This window comes from Harmonia axyridis, chromosome 6 (assembly GCF_914767665.1).
Source record: "Harmonia axyridis chromosome 6, icHarAxyr1.1, whole genome shotgun sequence".
Lineage (NCBI taxonomy): Eukaryota > Metazoa > Arthropoda > Insecta > Coleoptera > Coccinellidae > Harmonia > Harmonia axyridis.
In genome coordinates this window covers 1,498,366-1,516,883 of record NC_059506.1, presented here as the reverse complement: position 1 = coordinate 1,516,883, position 18,518 = coordinate 1,498,366, and the positions used below count along the sequence as shown (strand labels likewise).

Below are 18,518 nucleotides of genomic sequence, written 5' to 3'. Positions count from 1 at the left end.
ACGTCGACATTCCAAGGTCATGCTCAGTATTTGCTATAGTATATGCTCAGCGTAGTGTATTATGAGTTGTTAAACTCGACTGAAACAATCACAGGCGATCGTAATCGAACGCAATTAATTCGTTTGAGCCGAGAATTGAAAGACAAACACTCGCAATACAACCAGATAGATGATAAAGTGATTTAACAGCATGACAATGCTCGGCCCCATGTTGCGAGAGTGGTCAACGTAATGGGAAGTCCTACCCTACCCGCCGTATTGTCCTGACGTTGCTTTCTCGGACTATCACTTGTTTCGATCAATGACACACGGCCTGGCTGACCAGCACTTCAAGTAAAAAATTGTATCCATTCGTTGATCAAAAGATGAACAGTTTTTTCAAAGAGGGATGCATACGCTGTCCGAAAGATGGGAGAAAGTAGTGGCCAGCGATAGACAATACTTTCAATCATAATTGTATAACCAGTTTCTTACAATAAAGCCTTAAGTTCCGGGAAAAAAAACAGAGGAAGAAAAGTTTGTAATGTCGTTTGTGGAATGTCTAATTCCCGAAATCGACAAACTTGGGTTTTCATCAACACTACGTACTACAGCAGCCATATTCTCAGTTGTTCTTGAGCGACGCACACGATTTCGATTCTTCACATCAATAACTTGACCCAACAGCTCAAATGTTTCTTCATTTTCACTATTGCCAGCTGAGAAGGTGCTCCACGACAACGCAAAATTGCTTCAGTTTTGCAAGATTTGACTGCAAATTCTTCACTATTCTTGTAGTGAATTTTAACGATTTTTTTGCGTTGTTGAAGCTTATATCATTCCATTTTCGATAATGGCGTAGTTTTACTTGTCAAATGTCAAAAGACGACAGTCTCGAAAGAAACAGCAGCCCAAATAGCAGGATATTCAGAATGAAACCTCTTTTTGAAATAACCTTCATAATAGACTGTTCTTCAAACTATCCATTATCTCAAAAATTAGAGATATTTGAAGTTTACAGCTTCGAAATCTTCAAGGAATTTTTTTGGGAGTCAAAAAATCTCGATTTTATGGGAGACTTGTTCATTAATGGGCAAAATCCGACAATGGAAAGTAAGTGGGAGTATTTTAACTCAGTCTGCGTCCACAGATCCTTGTAACAACTTTTATTTCTACAAATTTCATTTTTTTCTATTGAAATTTGGTATGGGTTTGAAAGTTTGAAACCATTCCCGACTCAAAATTCGAAAATACAGACATCGTTACGAATGATCGATCCGTTGAGGGAACAAGCACTCAATTCAGGAAAACTTCGAGTCAAACGAAAGTAAAACAAGCGGATATCCGTTATATAATTTCCCTCAAGGAACAGAAAGTGAAATGCCCAATTACCGCATACACATTTTAATGGGTTCAATAGCAAATCAAATTATTGCAAATTATTTATAGATCCAGGCGTATACATGTATAACTTTCAGAGTTCTAGGTCGGTCGTCTAGAAGAGCAGTGTGTCCCTCAAAAATAGAAGGTAGCAAATTGCGAACATATCATTGAAAAATTTCAATTAGTCTTTACGCCGCATTCGTAATCCATTCATCGTTCTGGTGTCCTAGTTGGCCAGGTAGTTGAGTATGCCAACAGAAATTTATTTCTTACCTCTCCTGAAATTCAATACCGTCAACTACTGAATTTCAGAAACTAGTCGTCTTGGTTACCTTTTTTTTTGTCCAAGTATCTTTGTTTAGGGCCGCAAGCTTTTAAATATCGACATGAGGATTTATAGGTTTTAAATCAATGCGGCAAGATTTTTGTGGGATGAAAATCTTCAATTTCCTACACATTGGAAAAATATTTTATCAAACATTTCAGAAATTATATATTTCACATATTTAAATGTCAACAAGTCCACTCTTAGAATATTCCGCAAAAAAATTATTATTTCTCTTCCCTGCTTTGAAATTTAAAATAGATTTTATAATTAACTGGGTTTTCATGAATCTTTCAACCTGCTTTCTACTCTTAGAAATTGCTCAAAAATAAAAACTTTGAAATTTTCAATTATTACCTAAGTTTTAAATATGTGGAATGCAAGAATGAACTATTCTCAGGAACTATTAAATGCTTTTGGCATGGAACTAGATATGATTGCCGATTGTTATACAGGGTGTCCCAGGAATAATTGTAGGACTAGGTGAGTACGAATTGACTGCGAAAAATTAATTTCTGCCTCTTCTAAGCTACAGGGTGAGTTTGCATATTCATGTAAATAATGAAAAACCATCATCGGAACCAAACTTATCAGCAGAATATATTGAAACTTGGAATATAATGACATTTGCCGAGATCGAGTCAGTAACATATTAATTTTTTCAATATTCCAGGACCGGACTCATTATTTCTCAACTGAAGTGTTTGGTTAAGAATATCACTTTGTATTTTGAATTTTAAATCATATTGTTCATATTCTCGAAAAGTACATAAATTTAGCTTCAATACGCGATATCACTCACATCTTGTCACATCTAATATTCTTTTTTTTTATGAATTTTCGAAATTGGTCAAAGTTCGAAAAATCTGATTTATTCAGGAGTGATATATCTCATAAAAGTTGTGAATGAATATAAAGAGTAAAATCTACTTTGAATTATCAAAAAACACTACGAGTACCTCACGTAGTCGAATTTTCTGTGACTTGATATCCGACAAGACTATTTCTCGAGCTAAATTTAAAACAGAACAGGTGAGTGATTTCATATTATTTCAATTAAATATCTTGTCATTCGTTGAAATTCTTCATTTCTGCTGATATGATATGAGGAAACAACTCATTTTGACCTCGATTTTGACAGTATACTACAGTCGTTTGAAGAAGAGATTTCAAAAACAAAATCATTGAATGTAGATGAGTGTAGATGTAGATGTAGATAGCTACTATGTTTTCCTATTTAGAGAAATTCCCATCAAAATTATGTTTTTTTATATGTATATATTTTATATGATAACGATAATAAACCAATGAGATTTTAAAATAAAATAGTGAGTTGCTAAATTTGAGGTACATTGAAAAATGGCGGTTTCTTTGGGTAATTTCAAGAAGAAATATAAACAAGGGCCCACAACGGTTTGTTTTCGAGATACTGGCGTTTCTTGTAGTGCCACTTTTTTTTTTTGATGATTATACCAGTTTATTGAATTTTTATTAACCTCTGTTACATATTGGCTAAATAAATATCAAATTTATAATCAATTTATTCATCATAGTTTACTAACTGGAAATTTATAATAATTTGGAATTTTCTATTGATTAGGTACTAGAGAAGTATTTGGAATTTTTTCTCGAAAAGCGGCAGCAGATTCGACAGAACTACAGGAAATCAAAAAGTGACGTACTGGACAAAAGTTTGTGTTTACATTTTTTTTCTAAGCTACCAGTGGTCCACCAAAAAAAAATTCTAGAAAAGAGAAGTGGGCACTGTGCCAGAAAAAATATCACCCTGTAGATTTGCATTCAAAATTAGCATATCACATGATGAAAACTTCAAACTGGAATATCTATGCCAGAATATTATGTGAAGGGAAGGTGCCATGGGAAAAAACTTCAAGAAAAATTAAATTTTAACACCCTGCAAATCGAAAACAAAGCGTTAGTGTGCCCATGTTCATATGACTTTTTTTTCGAAAAACGATCCGAGGAACAGTCATTCTCATTCGAACCTACCGCTACCATTGAGTAGTAAACATAGATAGAGGGAGTATTCGAAATTTTTACATGTCCCCAACATGGTTAGAATAGGTTGTCGGATTGTGATATATTTTCAAATCCACAATTTTACTATATCATTACCAATGTATATTATATTGAATGAAATATATTTATTTGAGTGATTCCCGATTAAATATGCAAATTTGAATATTTAGAATCCGATATTTTTCCTAATTGTCGAAATAAGCAGAATATTTATTATTTTCTGTATCTACCTGCTGAAATCCAAGGTTTGGCAACTTTTGCTCTATTAGTGTCATCGGTTTTTTTCACGTCGTTTGGTGCGCTTAAAATTTGTTTTCTGAATTTTTGATATATTTAGGTATTTATTTCAATATACATATTTTCTGAGTTAATATGAAACGTTGATTTACTATATGGGACATAAAAAGTGCGTTCTTTGTGGACAAACTCGCGAATTGAGTGAAATATCGTATCACTGATATGTTTTCATTTCCGCGCGCTTCATGTCAAATTTGATAATTCATGTTGGGGACAAAATTTGCTTACTGAAAATGACATATGTTCCCTCTATCTATGTTTATTACTCTGAGGTACCTACAACTAAGGAATGTATACCATCATAAAAGGAAATTTTGTAGATTATTTTTGAAGTTTGTTGCTTCGGAAATTTCGAGAATTGAATTTGTGGTCGAAATCACTAACTGAAAGAGAAAGAAATTTCGACAAAAAATTCCTGAACCAAATTACCAAGAAACACCACGAGTATATTTTGTAGAAAATTCTGATATTAAACGGAGCTTTTCCACGAGATAGAATTAATCCAGTACAAGTGAATAACTTCATATTATTTCAATTAGATATCAACTCATTCATCTAAATTTTTCTTCTGAAGACGATGATGACGAATATTTTGCCGATATTACATGAGAAAACGAAACATTGCTATTATATTTCGCCAGTATAAAACAGTCAGGTGATTTTGAGAACAAAATTATTTAAAGATTAGAGAAAAATAAAACATCAATTCCCATCAAAAAAATTTTTTTTTTATATCCTTCCGATGACGAAAATAAACCAAATATGTAGATTTCAAATTAAATATTCATATAAACTTTTTTTGATTCTTCGGAAAATCCTATCCGAAATTCATAAACAATATTTATGAATCATAAATGATATACTTACGATAAAAATAGTTATTTATAATACAAGTGCAGAAGGCATTGATATTCTTCCACGAGTTCAAAATTCAAAAACGAGCCACAAAGTGGCGAGTATTATACATTATTTTCTCTAATTCATTGCATTTTTATTGAAATTAATGAAATATTTCCATAAATATCATTTAGTGATTTTTTGCATTGAAAAATGTTGTTTGGCAGAACTGATTTCTTTAATGGATTCGGTCCTTACTTGGCGGAAATTCATTATAAATAAAATAAAACGAAGTAATTTCCACTATATTTATAGTGGAAATTACTTCGTTTTATTTTATTTAGAACTGATTTCTTCAAGGCAAATTGATGAATTGACAGATAAAGCCGTGGCGGAAAGTTCGGAGTACCAACATATAATAATAAAATATAACCATGAAAACTGTGCGTTTCTGATATATTTTCGCACAATTTTGTTCTACAAGATGCGGAAGAATGAACGGAATAACCACAGAATTAGAGAAATTATCATCTAAAATTTCCCGCGAAACAGAACCAAACCAAATTCAAAACCATCCAACCGGGTCGATTCGATATTTTCGAATACGGCAAAACTAATCAAGGGCTAATTGATAAATTACAGCCGAAAACAAATCCAGCCGACACCTTCGAAACGTTTTCAGGAAATTGATCGCGTTCACACCGCCGATTTCCTACTACATCAAAATCACATCGAAAACGCAACACATCAATTAGCCAAATTTTCACCTACTATATAACTATTTCCCGAAAGCGCGCACACATCGGAATAACCGAGTTTCCACACAACTAACGCACAAAACATGCGATAATGGTATAATTGTTTAATTTTGCCACGAAATCAAACCAACAGAGAAAATTCCCGGAATCGAACTGGACGCTTTCGCGAATTTCTAAAAATCGCGCCAAGTTTTAATAACAAATTCCAAAACAAACAACAACGGCAGATAACGTCGTTACTAAACAATCAGCGCGCAAAGCCTCCAATCTTACTTACATGATCGTACGACACCAGACACAACACTCAAATCCAGAAAAAACCAAACTTATCACCACTAAAAAATTTTTCGCGAAAAGTCAGTGGCGCGCGTGCTGTTCAACTGACACTCGAGACCGCATGGCCGTCTTGATCTTCGCTCTGACTCCGAGCTTTTGATACTGCCGGGAGTGTGGCAGGCACGTCGAGGCGCGGATCAGGAATCAAAAAGCTGCTATCGGCCGATGGGGCCAAGCAGAGTCCGCAAAGAAGTTGAGGCGCACCTCTCAGCGATGGACCGCCGCGAATACGGGGTGGATGTTTTACGCCCCTTTTTTCGCAACGACTAGTCCCGGCCGTCGGAAGGTGGCGAAGAGGTGGGAAGGCGATTTTCTCGGCTTCTTGGGGGTGGTCGCGATTTTTTGGAGATGTCTGAAGACGAAAGTTGGGTTGAATTTTTTTTTTCGGAGTTCGAATTCTGGGATGGGTTGAAATCGAATGGAATTTCTAGAGATCCGATAACCTACCCTTAAAATTTAATTCGTTTATATAATTCGGCGAAATTAGATTTTTTTTAATATTCAATTATTTTCACTCGCAGTTGTTTGAAGTTATTTATTATTTATTTATTTATTAATTTATCTTCTAAAATTTCAAATAACTATAAAGTATCAAAATTGAGCTATTTTCGAACAAAATACAAAAAAATTGTTTTACTACTTCAGATGGACAGAGAAGTCAATTTCATCAAAAAAGTGGCAATTTTCGAAAACAGTGCGAAATTACCATTGAATTATATCAACACGTGATATCAGATCCGTTCATTTTGCCATACTATGTCAAAAGAAAACGTGTGTGAATATCTTAGTTTCACGTTGATTTCATGGTTATAGAGGGTGTTTTTTTTTAGAGCTATAGAACTTTAAATTGCAATAAAACAACGATGGATTATTCGATTGACATGAATTTTATTAATCCGCAAGATAATCTTGTGGCATGACATTTTAAATATGATTTCTGGCATATGACCGCCACGGCTGGCTCGGATGTAGTCCAATCTGGACGTCCAATTTTCGATGACTTTTTCCAACATTTGTGGCCGTATATCGGCAATAACACGGCGAATGTTGTCTTCCAAATGGTTAAGGGTTTGTGGCTCATCCGCATAGACCAATGACTTTACATAGCCCCACAGAAAGTAGTCTAGCGGTGTTAAATCACAAGATCTTGGAGGCCAATTCACAGGTCCAAAACGTGAAATTAGGAGGTGACCAAACGTGTCTTTCAATAAACGGATTGTGGCACGAGCTGTATGACATGTTGCGCCGTCTTGTTGGAACCACAGCTCCTGGACATCATAGTTGTTCAATTCAGGAATAAAAAAGTTAGTAATCATGGCTCTATACCGATCACCATTGACTGTAACGTTCTGGCCATCATCGTTTTTGAAGAAGTACGGACCAATGATTCCACCAGCCCATAAAGCGCACCAAACAGTCAGTTTTTCTGGATGTAACGGTGATTCGACATACACTTGAGGATTAGCTTCACTCTAAATGCGGCAGTTGTGTTTGTTGACGTAGCCATTCAACCAGAAGTGCGCTTCATCGCTAAACAAAATTCGCTTAAGAAAATCGGGAAAGACGACAATCTCATTTTTGCACTATTTGTAAGCGTTGTTCAGGCGTGAGTCTATTCATGATGAATTGCCCAACCGAACTGAGAATAAATCACTTGACAGCTGTTGAATCGGTCGCCATCTTAAACAGTAATGTCAACTTAACCTCGAAAAAAAAACACCCGATAGTTATATTTTTGTTTTTTTTTTAATATTTAATTATTGACACTCACAGTGATTTAAAGTAATCTTCCAACATTTTTAATAACTATAAAGTGTCAAAATTGAGCTATTTCCGAACAAAATCCAAAAAAATTGTTCTACAACAATGCGGAATTACCTTTGAATGATATCGACACGTGATGTCAGATATTAGGTGTCTTCAATTATGTGACAAATCCGTTCAATTTGCCATACCTTGTGAAAAGAAAACGTGCGTGGTACTCAGAACTCATTTGCCATGGATTTATTATGTCTCTAATTTATGATAGAGGAAACAGTTCTGTCAACCAACATTTTCCAATGAATGAATCACTAAACGATATTCATGGATACATTCTATTAATAACAATGAAAATTCAGTGAATTAGAGGAAATAATGTATGATACTTGTACAGAAGGCTCTAAGACTCGTTCATAAAATAACTCGCCACTTTTTGTCTAGTTTTTTAACTCATTTATGAATATCAGTTCGTTTGTATTATAGTATTTTGATATTGAATTATTGAAACTAACAATGATGTGAAATAATCTTTTCAATTATTCACATTTTTAATAACTACTCATAATTGTCATAATTTAGCTGTTTTTGAATAGAATACGAAAAATTTGTTTCACAACTTCAGGTTGGTACACGAAAATGTTTATTTCATCAAAAAAAGTGGCATTTTTTGATAACAGTGCAAAAATTTATTTTCTCCCCAGAGTAATAAACATAGATAGAGGGAGCATATGTCATTTTCAGTAAGCAAATTTTGTCCCCAACATAAACTATCAAATTTGACGTAAGGGGCTTGGAGATGAAAACATACGTGATACGATAGTTCACTCGATTCGCGGTTTTCCCCAAAATGAACACATTTCTTATGTCTCATAGTGAATCAACCTTTCATATTAACTCAAAATATTATAATGAAATAAATACCTAAGTATATAAAAAATTCAGAAAAAAAAACTTCAAGCGCGCCAAACAATGTAAAACAACAGATGACACTAGGAAGGCCAAAGTTGTCAAACCTTGGATTTCAGCAGGTAGATACAGAAAATATTTACGAAAAATATCGGATTCCAAATATTCAAATTTCAATATTTAATCGGGGAATCACTGAAATAAATATATTTCATTCAATATAATATTCATTCATAACGATATAGTAAAATTATGGATTTGAAAATATATCACAATCCGACAAAGTAATCTAAGTGTACTCCTTCTATCTATGTTTATTACTCTATGCTTTTCTCTAATTCTCTGGTAAATTCATTCATTTCACCTTGTAGAACAAAATCGTGAGAGAGATCTTAGTTTCACACAGTTTTCATGTCACGGCTTTATATATTATCTGCCAAATTTGTGATACAGAAAACAGTTATGCTAAAAACGGTTAGCAAAATTAAAGCACTTTTGGACAATCGTGAAGCTCTTTTTTGGCCGGCAATAGTGAAACTCGTGGAAATATTGGAGCTGATAATTTTAATTTGATCTGTTGGGACAAGTTATTGATGTGAAGAGTTCAAACCGTATGCGTCGCTCAAGAATAACAGTGAATATCTCTATTCCTAATGTAGCCCGTAGTGCTGGACGAAAATACAGGTTTGTCGATTCCTCATCGTCCTTGGGATTTTAGGCATTCCACAAACAAAATCACAACGTATTTTGCATATATTACAACAAGATGTCGCTGAGTGCCACACAAGCAATGAAACAATCGCAATTTTGTAAGAAAAGTTTCATGTTATTCCTCGAAGAGTTGATCACAATTGGCCACCGAGATCTTGTGATTTAGCACCTTTAGACTTTTTTCTTTAGGCCACGTGGTGTGCTCCACAAGTGACTCAAAACCTTAAAGATGGAATACGTGAAGTTATTGAGGACATACAGCCGTAAATGTGCGAATCGGTCATGGAAAATTTCATGAAAAGGATTTGGTGCTTCAATATAGTCATGGCGGCCATTTGGCTGATATCGTTTTCCATCGTTAATGACATACCTTCCTCTTCACAATAAAATAAACATCCATTGATTTCTCTCAAAATATACATAGGTACTCGTTTTTATATAAAAATGAAAGTTTTTATTGGAAATCTCTTTATGAACATCTTCACTTCAATGATATTCTGAAATTTTGCTAAAAAACATTGTTCATTATTTCTAATAGTAACGGATGAGTATTTTCTCAGGACTCAGGTTGTATAGATGACTGCCATTATATACATACTTGTTTTCTCGAAAAAATTATTGATTTTTTTGGTACTATACATACTCTTGATTGAGAAAAAAATGTCATTTTGCTCAGATAATATTGACATTCGACGTAACAGGTGCCTTTTGGCATTATTTCAACTGACTTTTTCATGAAACAAAACTTGAACTCAAAGTGAATGGTGAATGAGATATTTATCAAATTTATACTGATTTGGGAAACTTGAATACCTTTCAAGGTTGAATAGCTGAATTTTATAGATCGATCATTCTTCAATATCTTATTTGTAAAAAATCCAACAGTGAAATAAAAAAATTAATGACAGTCGAAAATTCTTCAACCAATTGACATAATTAATTAGCTGAAGAAACATTTTTGAGATCTGCAATCTTTGAAATGGATCTGATTGAATCAATCGAAAATTCCATTGACATGAATCAGAATATTCTCTTGTTAGTTACTTGAAAAATTGATCTTCCACTTAAGAAAACTTAATGAAAAATTATTTTATTATTTAACTACATGAGAGAGATATGTTATTGCGTTCGAATTATTATAGATTGTTTCTGACGTTACTGTATTTGTTTATCATTATCATTACGAAATATTTAGATAAAACTCGTTCATACAAAAATCATCAATTGAGGGAGCTCATCTTCATCATTCGATTCTGTTCGGCCATCCGAAAGAAAAATACCACTCGAGCGCAAAGACTTCCAATAATTCAAATAATTTCCAGAATTGATCTCGAGTGCCGAAGTTCAGGAATTCTCAAAGTTCTTTAATAGGCATATTCTGACCAGGGGTTCCGTAAATATATCCTCTCGAAATTTTTTCTTCCTGGTGAATTCCAAACTATAGATTCGATCGAGATGGAAATTTGCTTCAAGATGTACAATAACAATTTCAAGCTTCGTGCATAATCGCTCAAAAGATTCTGACTTCAAGTCAGTGACTTTCTCGAATTATTTTCTCAATTTTACATCATTTTCAACAATATATTAATAAGGTTGGGTTGACATTTCTATGGGGTAGTTTTTCCTTGGAACTTTTTCAAAAAAGTCAGACTTGATTAATCAAATTTGTAATCCTTCAGCAGGTTTGATCTCTCCATGCGGTGTAAATATATGCAATAAGTAAGTACATCCTGATATTCCAGGATTGATCTGAGATATATTTCGTGAACTCCAGTTAAAATAAACAACGTAAATGTAAAAATAATAAACATATGCTTTAAATTCTCAGAGTCAAGAATAAAACCAATAAAGCAAATATATTCTCACATTATACCTACCTACATATCTCGATGAAAACCCCAAGAATTCGTCTGTCTAGTTTCATTTAATCTTTCGCATATTTCGAGAAGAAAATGCAAAAATGTGGCGTGATCCTGTCGACTTCCTTGAAAGCGCGCGTGACGTGCCATTTAAATTCGTTTTTTGATAGAGTACGTCATGATATTGTGTTTCAAAGTTTCGCCAATTGATTTTATTACAGTTATTATTCGACCGAGTGTGTATCTTGACGATTGGGCGTTTGATTATATAGATTTTAAAATTCGAAACGTTCCCTCGTAGGTGTAGTTTCTAGCCTGAAATTGGAACGTGGCTGATATGATAATTGTTTCTATGGTCTACCATTCCGACATTCCCGTACGATATTTTCTCGTTCGAGTGACGAAATCGAGATTCCTAAGTTTTATTAAGCATGGGTAGGGACCTCAACAGTTATGACCATTGTTATAACGTGTACTTTTATCGATGATTTATGTAATTATCTCTCAATGAAGGGTACTAAAAAATATTTCAAATTGAATTCAATTGTTACTGTTACTGATGAACTAATAAAAGGGTGTATCAAAGAAGGTGCAAGATCCAAATGTTCGTGCATTGTAGAACAAGCACCTACTCATTCGGTCATGACATAGACATTTGATCATTATGTATGGAACCATATATCATGTAAATAAGTAATAATAATTGTTATTTGCTGGCAAATATTGATGTTATTGCATACATCAGTGGCGTAGCTAGTATTAACTGAATATGAATTGTTTACCGCCATAACGTTTCAACACAATTTGAACACTAAATTAACATTTGTCAAACATACTTCTAACTAAGGCGATATGTGGTTATACACAGCGGTAGTACGCCCTTTTGTCACCTATGCGTCTCAAGCATGGTCGACAAAAACCGAAGAGGCCATCACACGCAGCCGGTTGCAGAAACTGCAAAGGCTAGCATGCATTGGCGTTACAGGAGCTATGCGCACAGCTCCCACAGCAGCGTTAGAGATCACACTTGACTTGTCTCTCTTACATTTACATGTGAGGAAATGTAGGCCTGCTGGAAACAATAAGATTTTCCCTCAATGGAAAGCTCCTACCTGGAAATTGGGTTGGACATATGAAGATATTGAATCAACTAGATTCAAACCTCTTGGCAAAACCATCGGATATTATGCCAACCACTTTCGATTTTGAAACGCCCTTTGAAACGGTCATAAATGACCGTCCTAGTGCAATAAGTCTCGTAAATCGTCTGGACAAAAAGTCATCCATATGGTTCACCGATGGATCAAAATCGAAGAGAGGTACTGACATTGGGATATATGGACCTAAACTAAGGATCTCTAAAGCCCTGGGAAGTAAGCCCCCGATTTTACAGACCAAGATACTGGCTGTATGCGCTCAGGAGTGTCACAAAATGAACCTCAAGGGGGCGCATCTCTACATCACCACGGACAGTCAAACCACGCAGAGATCCCTGGAATCGTGTTGTCAGGGGTCTCTGCTGACTTGGGAGTGCCGTAACACCATAAGGCAACTGACCAGAGGCAATAAAGTAACTCTACTATGGATACCAGGGCACTGTGATGTTGAAGGAAATGAAAAAGCTGATGAACTTCTAAAAAGTGCATCAAGGTCGACACTTGCTGGACCTGAGCCTTTCTGTGGGCTAGGAAAAGACCAATATAAAGCTGCGGTTCAGCAATGGGAGTTGAATAACAGGAAAACCCACTAGGCTAACATTACTGGACTTGCTCAGGCCAAAAAATGAAATTCGTAACGATTTCAGCTACCTACGCCAAAAACCTCTCGAAACTGTCAAAAACCGAGCTGGGATGGTGGGACTGCTGACGGGGCACTGTCGGTATAAACATCAAATGTATTGTATGGGAAAGTCAGCAGACGAGATTTGCAGGCTCTGTGGATCAGAGGCAGAAACAACCGAACACATGGTATGCAAGTGTCCAGAGCTGGCTGGCTTGAGAACCATTCATATGGGAAAGGCAGTCCTGGATACCCAAGAGGAAACGGCCAAGGCCCCTAAGGAGGTTGTCAGTTTTATTAACATCATTGACGACCTCCTTGGGTTTCCATAAATGAGTAGGGTAGAGAACAAAAGATCTATATAGTCGCAGTTCCCGGAAGGCTTACCGAGCCACAACGACCCCGGTTCAAATAATAATAATAATAGATGTAAGAGAGGTTTCATTTCACCGCGACCTAATGATCTATTACTCCATTGTTTACCCCTTTAGAGCAGTTCTCGCCATTAGTCTTCGTATTCTCCAGCTCGTCATCCAGTTCCAGAGTTCTAATGAACTTTGTATCTGTATCTGGGATGGCTTCATGGAGGTTACTTCCTCACTTCTACAAGTCGATGGTTAGGCATTCCGTCACCATGTGATCTGGAGTTTATTTCTCCTACTCGCAGAATCTGCACCCGTCGTATCTGATGAACTCATTCCCATGAGATGCTTCTTGGAGCGGCCATGCCCTGTGAGGAATCTAGTGAGGAGGTGTAGCATATTCTTGCTAAGATCTGGATACTTCTCTAATCTACTCTTGTAGGTACATTTGCTACAGAAAGGTTCTGGGCCAATGAAAGGAGTTTTTGATCCTTTTCTGTCAAGTGTGTTGTGCTCTTCATTTGGGCCGGAGCGAGAAATTTTGATGCCTGAAGCATAGAATTTTTTGCATCTCTGCTGGAAAAGCATCAATAACAACATGACATCTCTCATAACCACCCCCCAAAAAAAGCACCTGCTCTGATGATACTGAGAGACCATAATAACTGAATCCTCATATATCTGATGTCCAATAATATCAAATATGTTAGCCAAAATGTTCATAACCAGGCATCGCGAGCTGTAATGGGGGAAAATGGGAAAATCATAATCATATATCCTCAGGGATAAGAACTGTGACCACTATTGATGTCATTTACATATGATATGTGATTTGTTTCTCACAAATCTCGATAACATTTTCCTCAGAATGTCTCGAAATTGATGATAGCATCTCACAGACATAAAAAAAATTGTATTTTCAAGAATTCGTGGGTTAATATCGGAAGTTCCATTCATAGTTAGCTTCCAACACTTGGACTTCTATATTCTACCCGGATAGTACTAGGTATATTGTATCAAAAACGCAGACATTTTCACGGATTCGTTTGTCTGTGAGATGCTATCATCAATTTCGAGACATTCTGAGGAAAATGTCTTGGCACCCCATTGTCAGATTATCGAGATTTGTGAGAAACAAATCACATATCATATGTAAATGACATCAATATTGATCACAATTGTTATCTCTGAGGATATATGATTATGATTTTCCCATTTTCCCCCATTACAGCTCGCGATGCCTGGTTATGAACATTTTGGCTAACATATTTGATATTATTGGACATCAGATATATGAGGATTCAGTTATTATGGTCTCTCTAAAAAAATCTCACAATATGTCGTTTCTCGGTCATGTAAATTATTCTGGCGTCATCTTGTGGCATGAAAATATTTATGGAAGATCTTAGATTTTGTATCTAATTTCATAGCCAATTTGGAGCAGTGTATAAAAAATTATCGATGGCGGTGCCTACTATAACCAAGGAAGATCATTTCTAAGTCGGGTTCTGGCCGCCGAACATCCAAATTCCATCCCAACCAGAAATGAGAGCTCCCCGATTGATGAGCAAAAACCCCGAAAATTGCAAAAAATTCATTTTCAAAGCTCCATATCTCGAAAACTGTCCATTTTTGAGCTTTGTGGCTTTGGACACTTCTGATCAGTTTATCAAGTTCTACAACATATCAAAAATTCAGCTAAATTCACCGAAAGCCATTTCCCATATAAAACGTGCGGGGTCCTTTGCAATTTAAATAAACAACCAAAATCTGAACGTTGGTTTCATGATCACGGGAATATTGGGTAATTTTTCTATATATCCTTCTTCAATTCACTATGGTTTTAGTGAGGTTCAGACTATCCAAACGAAAATTCGCAAAGTGCTAGCATTGATTATTCAAAATATACACTCAAAATCCAAACTCGAATAGACCTGTTTTCACAGAAGTATTTTTTTCCAATATTTTAGTTGATAATTTTATGTTTTTGATGATGTGATCAATCTGAATTTTGCTAGGAGCTGGAAATTAAAAATAACAACTCCGTTGATTTTGTGATCACGAAGAAATTGGAAAATATTGCACAAGGCTGTAAATTTTCATTCTGAACCCGAAGTTTCTAGGTCCTTCTATTTCAAATTATATGGACGGACGGACAGAATCGAATTTGAAGCCGGATTCGTCATCAGCTTCATCGTTTGAGACTAAAATTCGAAAGAATAGAGCAACCTATTCGGAGACGAGCGCACAAAAACTAGTCATTAGTTACAGCGTACTAATCTCAATCAAAAATATGTACCAATAAGAGGGAAGGAGAGCATGACCAATAACACTTCCATAATTTCAGCATATATCGAACCTATCCGTATCACAACAATTGAGTATTAAACAAAAATCAGAACATTTTCATGTGAGCTGTTGTATAAACACAAGATCACCTGAAATAGACTTGTATGTGGCTATATATAGGATTCCAGTAATTAAAATGGATTTGTTTGATTTTTTCTCGGGGTGGAAAGAAGTACTCCAGATAATGCTGGTAGAATTATGGCCAATGATGGCGTGCTATGGTTTTCCGTGTTAAAATTCTCACTGGCAGTTGACGAAATGTATAAAATATATGTAGTTTTCGTGTTCTGTTTATGTTTTCTTTACGATTCATGGACGCTTCCGCTTGGTATAATGGGGTTAAATAATGTTGAACGACGTTGAAAAAGTTGGCTTTAGACAGTTAAACTGAATCACTTCACTCTGAATTATCATATGAAAAATTTCATGATTGATGTGAAATATTTATAATTCAATGAAATTTTTCATTTTGTCATTCTTTTCCGTTGATAAATGCAGGGTGTTCCTAAATTGTATGTACAAAGGAAAATGAGAGATTCCTTGGATGATTTCAAGAAAAAAAAGCACTATAAACATTGGTCCGGAAACGCTTTGTTTTCGAAATACAGGGTCTTTCTTGTAGTCCTATTTCTTGTGATGATTACACCAGATCATCGAATCTTTATTAATCTTCGATACAGATTGGGTAAATAAGTACCAAAACTAGTTATGAATTCATTCATTACAGCTAATTGAATTTTTTTTCTCAGGAAAATTATTATGAAAATCCAGTAAATAAGCTGTAATAAATGAATTCATAACTGAGAATTTTTTTCTCGAAATCGGTAGCATCAGATACGACAAAACTACAAGAAAGTAGTAGCAAAGTTTCTTTTTGCATTTTTCAGTACCACTACCAGTGTTTCACCAAAAAAAAAAATGTTGGAGGGAAGAACCGGACACTGTTCCAGAAAAAATTATCACCCTGTAGATTAACATTCGAAATCACAGCATATCACATAATAAAAACTTCAAATTTGAATATTCATGCCAACTTCGAGTTCAATATCTTGTGAATAGGAGGGGCTATGAGAAAAAACTTGAAAAAAAAATCAAAATTTAACACGCTGCATCTCGAAAGCAAAGCGTTTGCAGTCCCATGTTCATAGGATTTCTTTTCTTCAAATGATCCGAGGAATCTATCATTTTTATTTGTTGTTTTAGATATTAATATGAAAATTCATTGATGTCAAATAATACGTGAGTTGATAAAATATGTTTCCATTCAGAGTACATCGAAATCTACAGATCTGGATCAAGAAAATTATCAGACTCGATATATTCATCAAGAAAATTATCGGACTCAATATATTCATCACACACATCTTTAGAACTGTTCATTCCTAATGCTTTGATCAAATGAAAAAACAGGATGTTATTACTTGGTTAGATAAAAAGGGAATAAGATGATTATTTACTCACAATATATGGATTTCTTACCTTCAAAGCAGTCGGGAAGCGAATCATTACATACTTCATACTTTCCTGGCTAGCGCATATCACTTTCCTGGTTAACAAAATTCAATTTCCCGACTAGCAAATGTCACTCTCTCAACCTACACATATCATTTCCAACCATCTTATCTATGATCATTGCCATTTTCTCATCGAAATCTTTTTTTGGTTATAGGAATCGCTATTATCATTCATTCTCATTTTCAGCACTTAGCTGAAAAAAAAAAATTTTTGACGACAACTTTCATTCATATCTGTAATGTTAGAAAAAGAAGTTTGATAATGAAGTTTGAAACAAATTACTCAAAATAATTTTTTTTGTTACTAATTCGGTTGATCTTACCTTATACTGGGTGTTCCCAAATTAGAGTTACGAAGGAAAATGAGAAATTACTTGGATAATTTTGAGAAAAAAAAGTTTCATGAATATGAGCCCAAAAACGCTTTTCTTTCAATATACTGGTTGTTTCTAGTGTGTCGTATAGTTTATCAAATATTTATAAATCTTCGCTACAGATTTTTCTCGAAATCGATAGCAGATACGGCAAAACTATATAACAAACCAAAAAGTGTAGTACTGGACCAGAGTTTTTTCTACATTTTTCTAAACTATCAGCCATTCACCAAAATATAGTTTTGAAGGAAGGCATCCTTCCAGAAAAAATATCACTCTGTAGATTTGCATTCAAAATTAGCATATCACATGGTGAAAACTTCAAACTGAAATATCTATGGCCAATTCAAATTAAATATCTTGTGAAGGGAAGGTTATACGAGAAAAAAATTTAAACTTTAACACATGTATCTCAAAACAAAATGTTTGGGGACTCATGTTATGAATTTCCTCAGGTTGATTTTGAATGGAATAGCTTGAAATCAATATAAAACCCCCCTTTTATTTACATGTTCGGATTCAGAATCGATTGAGCATTCAGGAGATATGAAAAAATATTATGAAGGATGTTTTGCAGAAAAAAAATTTTCGTTTTTTCGGGTCCGGAAGTTCGAATGGAGAAACAATTTGTGGAAAATTGTCTCTAGACCTTATTTTGAAAATCAGTCAAATTTGCAAAAAAAAAATTTTTTTCTCAATAACTCGCCATGCCTTTCTTCGATAGTTTTTTCAATAACATAGGTATTTGGATCGCCCGTGAAAAATACTATCATATTGAGGAATCATTTTTCGGAGAAGAAATAACTTTTCATGGCTCACTTCAATTACCCACGTAAACACATGCACGCCATGAAAAGTGACATTCCTCCTCCTTATGAAATAATATTCTAATTCCACCCTCAGTATGTGATACCTTTTCTATTCCTCTAGTCATTTTTGTCTGCAGGT

General features: G+C 34.9%; 1 protein-coding gene across 3 annotated transcripts in view; it reads right to left on the bottom strand.

Annotated features, from left to right (window-relative positions):
- The window catches only part of LOC123682037, a 141,297-nt gene extending 124,035 nt beyond the window's left edge, over positions 1 to 17,262 (bottom strand). Inside the window, exon 1 of one of the 3 annotated variants that reach the window (XM_045620426.1) lies at positions 17,162 to 17,262. The gene's annotated coding sequence lies outside the window, so the exon portion shown is untranslated. Of the gene's footprint in view, positions 1 to 5,632; positions 5,746 to 5,896; positions 6,055 to 17,161 lie in introns of those variants that run through there. The other 2 variants (XM_045620424.1, XM_045620425.1) reach the window with 2 other exon arrangements.
- Positions 17,263 to 18,518: the final 1,256 nt, after the last annotated feature.